Raw genomic sequence first — 7,568 nt, 5'->3', positions numbered from 1 at the left:
GCCTCTGTTCTGGCAGCCTTGGTGCCATAGGGAGCTTAAGAGGGTTTAGCGCTGGTTGACCACTCTCGACCTGTCGTAGACACTCGGGTCACGGCGCGGGGATTAAAAAGAAGGTCCCCTTCACCCCGAGAAGTCAGTGGCAGTCAAGAAGACCTCGGAAAGCAAAGGGGATGATGTAGTAGCTCAAGATAAAGAATTTGGAAAATAAGAAAGTAGAGAAAAAATGCCCGCCAGGTGGGATCCGAACCCATGACCTCCAGAATATCGGTCTGGTGCGATAACCACTACGCTACCGGCGGGGCTAGTTTATCCTCCACTTTCTGGCGTATTTATGTTCAGGTGTTTTTGTTTCCTTCGCTTGGGGGGTGGTAGCCAGCGCCACTCGGACTACTCGGGGTAAAGGGGACCTTCTTTTTAACCTCCGGGCCGTGACTCGAGCGTCAACGACATGTCGAGAGTGGTCAACCAGCGTTGAACCCCCTTAAAGGGACACTGAAGTGATATGTAAACATTGCGGGATTACTAGCGCAAATTGTAGTCCTGAGTCCCCAGGCCATGTTTCGACCACCCTGGGCGCGTTTGCGCGATTTTATTTAGTAGAAAAGTTAATTCGAAAATGCTGTCCTCCTCTCTTTACGCTCGCCCATTTTCTGTGGCGTTTTCGTGTGACGTCGGGAGGAGCCGAGCTCGCAATTGGCTGCGCTACTGCACGGCTCCCCGGCCTTCAGACAGTGTCAGTCAACCCAGCGTTTCGCCCGCCGGCCGCCGACGGGTCGTCCCAATTCGTTCGCTGAGTTGAAACGAAGCCAGGACACGTTTGTGAATGGAAGAATGTGCCTTTCTTTACTTGGTTAGTTTGTACACTGTATCTAGCTCCAAGTCAAGGTCGCTTCACACAAGCGCTGCACAAGCGCACATGCGACGCTTCGCTGACCGGTACGCCAGTAGGAAAATATAAGGCCTCTTGATGGCGGGAGAAGAGTCAGCGAAGTCAATTTATGTACTATGGAAATAAAATCAACTGATATTTTTACCGTACAGCGTAAAACTAGGGTGCGGGAAGCACTTTTTTGCGCTGGGCGAACAAGCGCAGCGGCCAGCAGCACGGCTACGCATCTGCGAACGCTTTTCCGTCTAAGAAATGCAATGCTAGACGTGAGATATTGTGGAAACTTGGGGGATGTTTACTGCACGAGCGCAAAACAACAAATAGTCACCTAAGCTGCTTGGAATACTAAAACTAAGTAAAAGTGTAAATTGGTTATACATTATGTACCTTATATTTCCAAGGTCAGACGCGCTCGCCTGTGGCCGAGTGCATAGGTTCCCATTGAGAGCCCCACACAAATGTTGTAAAAACTCTATGTAGGGCCTGAACTTTTGCTCGCGCACAGTGAAGCACTTGAAGCACATAAAGGAGCTTTTTGGCAAGGAAGACGTTACACACTCTTGCACGTGCAAACACAGAGAGGTCTCGCCCATTCCATGCCAGCGATGCGCGCTTAACTTGCGTGAGTGCTGATGACCAATAAGGCCCTGTGTTCCGTATTTGATGTAACGGCACGCCGAGGTACTGAAGTGGGGCGCTATCCCAAATAATACCAGCGAATATAGATGGTTTTGTTCCCCATTGTCCGATCCAAAATCCCTATGCGCAGGGACAACTTGTTTCTTCCTTTAAAGGCAGGGGGTGTTGGGCTCATGCATTTGTTTGTGCACCAACTTGTGTCTCGTTTTTTCTTCTACAAATTGGTTGATCACCCACTTTTACTGACTGTACTTCAGCAGCGCATAAGTTTCCATTTGCCTTTTTTGCTTGTATGTACGGGCGAGGTCAATACGAAGCCTCCATGGGGATTTCTCAAAGAGGTCGTGGAGTCATTGAACTTTCTTACCGCGCGGTTTTCCTTGGAATATCTGTTCAGCATGTCAAGGAAAACTATGACAACACTCTTATTGAAAGTCTATTCCCGGTGCCTGTTTATCGCCAGCCTTACTTAGGCCACCAGAAAAGCAATGTTTTAAAACGCGTAATGAGCATGTGTATCCCGCCAAATGCAAAAACATTTTTCTTCAAGCTTCATTCTTCCACACTCCCAGTTAAGATATGGCTGCGCGAAAAAGGAATGTCTATTCCTTGGTCGGACAATTGTCCCTCTGTAATCAACCAGAGACAATTGATCATTGTTTTGTGTTGTGCCGGGACGCTGTGTTCTTCTGGGACGTTTTGCAGCGGACACTAAAAAAGGACATCGACATCACCCCGTACACCATTCGCTTGCTGCCATTTGAAGATGTTAATCGGGTGCCATATGACGTTTTCGTTCTCCTAGGATTGTTTAGCTTGTGGAAGTGCCGTATGACTGATCGGCATACGGAACCCCCTAGGCCGACCAAGTGCATTTTTCGGGAACAGGCGGCGTTGGTGCGGAGCGTTTATGCTGCGCAGAGTGATCCACCAGAGTGGGTGCCTCTTTTGGATGCGTGCGTTTGCTTGCCTGAGTTTTTAACTTTGTTCGACTGTCTGTTAGTGCTTAAATTGTGTGTTAAGTGTCTCGTCTTTTGAAGTTTTCTAACATTTCCATGCATTAAAGAAAAAAAAATCACCTGCGGCCGAGTGGTTTGGAGCGCCGGCATGTCACGGGAAGTGTTTTGCAAGTTACACGTTCGAATCCCCGCAGGTACCTGCTTTTTTTTTTCTATAAGTTAACTTTTTCGTTTTCCGCCGATGTGTTCTATACTGAGTTCAACTTTTTTTGGGCCGCAAAGTTCATTGCTTCACGAACTAGTTCACAGAACGCGCACAGGCTGGCACTGGCGCGCTAGCGAGTTCTCTTTGGCGTGTTGTTGCCATAAGCACCGACTGCTTGCGGGGAGTGGGCACAGGCCAGAATCAACAGACCCTTGGCCTGGTGCGAACACGCTTTTTACGATACAGGCATGAGTGAGGCAAGCTCCAAATATGGGGGAAAAGCTCACGGCATTTCAGCGTCTGCGGGTATGCGGAGAGCGTTCATGCACTGCGTAGGCCTCAGCCAGTGAATGCTACGATTACAAGCCGTTCTGGGAGGCTTATCTTATGCATTTTACAGCCGACAACATGGAAGAAGCGCGGTACGATGATTACTGAGATATTGAGAATGCCCATCCAACAACGCCATCGGTTGTGTTTTATAAAACCGAAACCGAAACCGAAACTTGTTTGATTGCTAACCTTGGGTATCGTCCAATCACGGTGCCCCCTCCTCCCAACGTCACAGCCTTAGTTGGTGCTGCCGCCGCAAACCGCGCATGGTAGTTTTTATTCTTTCGCGCTTTGTAAAATAATTACCGATTTGTCAACCGGATAAACGATGAAAAGTGTGCTAATTTGAGCCAGTCTACGCAGTGCAAGCAAAAACGGGAGCTTGAAAAAAATCGCGCCAATCCACCCCGTGAATGTGGTTGTAAAGCAAAGCTGTAACTGGTACCCATAACGATTACTGGTACCCATAACGATTGCGACGTCACTTAAGTTCACTGCACATCGCTTTACAAATAGTAATACCAGAGAGAAGTGAAATGCACTTACCCACACCATTACTTCAAAGAGATATTTTTGGTAAGGTTAAATCAATGCATGATGCATGAACGGTGTTTGGTTGAGTTGTATTGGTGTAGCACAAGAGTGAAAACTTTTTCTATAAAATTAAAGTAAGCTCCAACCCGGTGTTAGACGATCTGACTTCTCCGTCTCTGCGCCGCGGACGGAGGCGACGAGATTTGCGGCAGAGAAGTGGAAGGAGGCGGAAGAAATACTTCTGTTCAGATTTCTGAACGGCCCAGAGTGCAGCCCTGAGGAGTGATTCCTTCTTCTGTGGGGCCCATATGCAGTCCGCGCGGCCTGTGTTTTGTCCACCCGCTGAACCTGGGTAGGTAGAGAGGGCCTGGGCAGCAGCATCTCCCATTGCTCTTGTTGGGTAGTTGACGGAAAGAGAGGAGGGTGCTCAGGGCTAAAGTCGCACACTCCGATCACGGGGCGGAGTGTTCCTACTTCTGAGCAAAATTTACATTCAGCGTCGTAGCGATTCGGATGCATTACGTGAAGACGCGTACGCTGTGGGAAGGAGCCCGGATTGTATGAGCCGTAGGGTAGTTTGTTGTTCTCTGGAAAGGTCAGGGTAAGGCGAAGGTACGGTCTGTCTCAGAAGGCGATAATGCTGGATTATCTCCCTGGACATGACAAGCGGGTGACTGTCCTCGTGCAGCTCCATAGCATTGGAGGTAAAAGCGCAGGCTTGTTGGGTGGGCATATTTGTTGCCCTCCATTGAAGCGTGAGGGGGTGTCCAGATGAGCTCTATGGAACCGTTTGGGGAGTGGTTTTTTAGCACGCGCAGTGCAGGTCAGGACACCCAACTCTACTTGTAATTCCAGTAGGCTTGCTTGGAATCGGTGACTACCCTCCGAACCCCTGGTTGAGTGAGAGCCAAGGTGATGGCTGCCTCTTCTGCTGTCGTAATTTCTTGGGTCCTAAGCGAGGTACACGCAAGGAGGTTGGTTCTGTAGGTAGCCACGATGATGGCGTATTGCTGCCCTGGATATTTGGAGGCGTCTGTGTAGATAACTGCATGAACCCCACCGAGGGTGGTGTTTAGCGCTTCAGCCCGTGCTGTTCGGCGACCCTCGTCATGTGAGGGGTTCATATTTCTAAGCAAAGGGGGCATCTTTAGTTTTGGTCGCCAAGAGTCTGGTAGTACGTCAAGCGGAGTGACATTCTAGGCTGCCCAGCCAATCTGGTGAAGCATGCGGTTACCCACCGCAGTTCTGAGTCGGATCTTCTGGTTAGAAAGATGGCCTTCTATCAACTCTTGCACCGTGTTGTGGAGCCCCGTTCTAAGCAGCCTCTATGTGGACGCGCTCATGAGAAGACCAGTGGTCTGCTCGACCGCCTTTCTTATCATTATTTAGTCTTCTTTGTCGAGAAGAAGACAGGGAATTCAGGTAAGCGACTCTCGAGAGGACAAAAGCTTGAATTAATCGAAAGGTACCGGATTCCTTTAGGCCTCGCTTCTTGGTGGCAACTCGCCTGATCATGTGTATGATTTGAATAATGCGGTTTTTTAGGCGCTGCAAGGAGGCGTCACTCTTGGTGTTACCCTGGAGATGTAGGCCCAGGATCTTGATGCTGGGCCTTGGAGTGGTGGCCTGGCCATCAAGGAGTATTTAAATGTATTCCTTTATTTGGCGGGAGGGCGGACGACAGCGAGCTGTGATTTTTTACGTGAACACTGGAGGCCACAGGCTTTAGCACATTGGCGTACTAGAAGTGGGATGCCATGCATTGGTGTGAGCATCCTTTAATTTTTGTAACTCTTAGCCCATGAGCAAGGTGCGCACAAGGCCGCTAGATGGGCATGAGTGTTGGAGTGACGCTTTCACGTGGCATTCAGCGAGAACGCAGGGGGTAAACCCGTAGATGTACTTGGTGAGTACACAACCTGTATTCCCCGTCTTCGCGTGGGCTCGTAGCTAATTCAAATTGATTTGCAGAAGGCCTTTGACCGTGTTGCGCATAACATTCTTTTCTCAGTGTTAGAACACGTTAATGTAGGATCCGTCATCCTCGAAGGTGTAAAAATGTCGTACGCTCAGTGCTCACGTAGTGTTATTGTAAACAAAAAAGTGGGAGAAAGTTTTAATATACTGTCGTCGGTAAGGCAAGGGTGCCCCTTGAGCCCCTTGTTGTTTGCGATTTATCTTGAGCCCTTTTGTTTAAAGATTCTTCAAAATGAGAATATACACGGATTCCGTTTGCACTACAGTGAAGTTAAAATTTTGTCATATGCCGATGACATCGCTGTTTTCTGTAGTGATAAGAAAAGTGTGCGTGAGGTGGTAAATGATCTAAAGCGATTTTGCGAGTTGTCTGCCAGTGCAGTTAACTGGAACAAGTGCATAAGATTTTGGCACGGTGACTGGCAAAGTAGGCCAGCGTTTTTCGAGAACATGCCTTGGACGACAATCCGACCAGGTACCTGGGCATCCCGCTTGAAAACTATCAGGACGCTAGCGAGTACTGGCACAGAGAAACTGATACAGTTAGAGAGAAATTAGCACAATGGGGGGGAAGGGATCTGTCAATGTTTGCCCGTGCATCAGTATGTAATGTGTTTGCCGATGCCAAGGTATGGTACGTCCTTCAGGCGATTTGTATGTCACGAAGGAACATACAAAAGCTGCACAGAGTGTTCGCGGTGTTTTTGTGGGGCTCAAGTTGGGAGCGCATGAGTCGAACTAATTTGTTTCGCTCGGTTAAAAGTGGTGGATTGGGGCTGGCCCATTTGTTTATCCGTCAAATAGTTTCCCGGTTTATGTTTCTGAGAGAGCAGAGAGATTGCTTTCTACGTACTGTGGTGCAAGTCCGACTACGTGATGCTATTCCAGACTATGTAGTTTCAACTTCTGAAATCCGATGTGTACGTGTGCGTGGGTTCTTGCGCGAAGTCGTGGATGCTTTTAAGATTTTGAGGGTTAGGTTTTCCCCGGAGTATTTGAGTAGTGTACCATGGAAGAGTTTATACAAAGATATGATTGATGTGTGTCTACCTGTACCGGTTTATCGTCAGTTGTATGCAGTAGGTTCAGGAAAAGATGTTCTAAAAAGAGTGAAACGAATACCAGTACGTTGATCCGGTAAATCTTTTTTCTTCAAACTTCATAGCGGCACGATACCGGTAAAACCCTGGCTGCAGGAAAAGGGACTATATGTGCACCCATGGACACTTAACTGTCGATTATGCCAAAAGCTGGAAACAATTGAGCACATCTTTCTGGACTGTTGGGACGCGGTGTTCCACTGGGACATCCTCCAACGAACCTTGAAAAAAGACTTACCATTAACGCCTTATGGCATTCGCTTTTTGCCCGTAAACAATGATGGAGGCGTGCCCTATGATATGTTCATGGCACTTAGTATGCATTCTATGTGGAAAACTCGAGTGGCAGTTCAAAATGCTGAAGAGGATGCTCGCACGGTGCGGGAGTACTTCATTGAAAGCGTTGTTTATATAAGAGAAGTGTATAGAGTAATGCCGGAAAAACCTGAGTGGTTGCCCATTCTAGATGTTCTAGCGCAGTTTAAGATGTTTTAAACCACCCCATCAGCCGACTGGTGGCTGGAGCTACTAATTTGTGTACTGTGCAGTGCGTTGTGTGTTGTCGCCAAGCAGGCAATAAAGAAAAAAAAAGGCTCGTAGCTAAATCGGTAAGACGACGGGCTCTCGCTTTCTTATTCTATTAGTTCCAGGTTCGATTCCCGGCGGTGCCAGTAAATTATTTTATTGATCGCTGGAGTTTTCTGGTGGCACCAACGGTCGCGAAAGAACCCTTGGGGGGTAGAGGTAAAAAGCTTTGCTTTAAAATCCACTTCAGTGTCCCTTTAAGCTCCCTATGGCACCAAGACTGCCAGAACAGAGGCCCTCGCTATGCATGTAGTGAGTCAGAATAGGAAATGAGGGGCGCGTTGAAAATGAGACAGAAATAAGAATTGGCAGTGAAGAAGACCTCGGAAAGCAAAGGGGAGGATCTA

The 7,568-nt window shown here is 48.2% G+C and overlaps 1 non-coding gene across 1 annotated transcript; it reads right to left on the bottom strand.

Moving 5' to 3' along the window:
* Positions 1-226: 226 nt before the first annotated feature.
* Trnai-gau (transfer RNA isoleucine (anticodon GAU)) lies at positions 227-299 on the bottom strand. Its single transcript has one exon. It is a non-coding gene; the product is annotated as a tRNA-Ile (tRNA).
* Positions 300-7,568: the final 7,269 nt, after the last annotated feature.

This window comes from Haemaphysalis longicornis, unplaced genomic scaffold (assembly GCF_048455015.1).
Source record: "Haemaphysalis longicornis isolate Haplotype H1 unplaced genomic scaffold, Haemaphysalis longicornis Haplotype H1 scaffold_4, whole genome shotgun sequence".
Classification (NCBI taxonomy): Eukaryota; Metazoa; Arthropoda; class Arachnida; order Ixodida; family Ixodidae; genus Haemaphysalis; species Haemaphysalis longicornis.
The sequence above is the reverse complement of the archived record's forward strand: the minus strand, read 5'-3'. Positions and strand labels throughout refer to the sequence as shown.